Genomic DNA, 322 nt, shown 5'->3' with positions numbered 1-322 from the left:
GTTTTTTGTTAGAAGAATTTGAATGAAATTAGGCAAAATCTAAAAATGGGTACCCAATATACATTTTACAACAAATGCAAGTCATAGCATAATAGCGTACTACTTAAATTCATGTTTCTAATTGTACGGTGGGATCGTTTCATTTCAATCAATCTGAAAGCAGTCTCTTTCATTTTTCGTTGCAAAATCTTCCTTGACGAAAATTATGATCTTGCGCGCTACAAAAAATTTCGTATGATCTTTATCCGTTGCCAATAAATCGAGAATTTTACATTTTCATCGAAATGGGATCCACTACGAATACACTTAAAATTATGTTCAG

Source organism: Contarinia nasturtii, unplaced genomic scaffold (genome assembly GCF_009176525.2).
Source record: "Contarinia nasturtii isolate CC-2019 unplaced genomic scaffold, AAFC_CNas_1.1 Cnas_scaffold_3232, whole genome shotgun sequence".
Lineage (NCBI taxonomy): Eukaryota > Metazoa > Arthropoda > Insecta > Diptera > Cecidomyiidae > Contarinia > Contarinia nasturtii.
The sequence above is the reverse complement of the archived record's forward strand: the minus strand, read 5'-3'. Positions refer to the sequence as shown.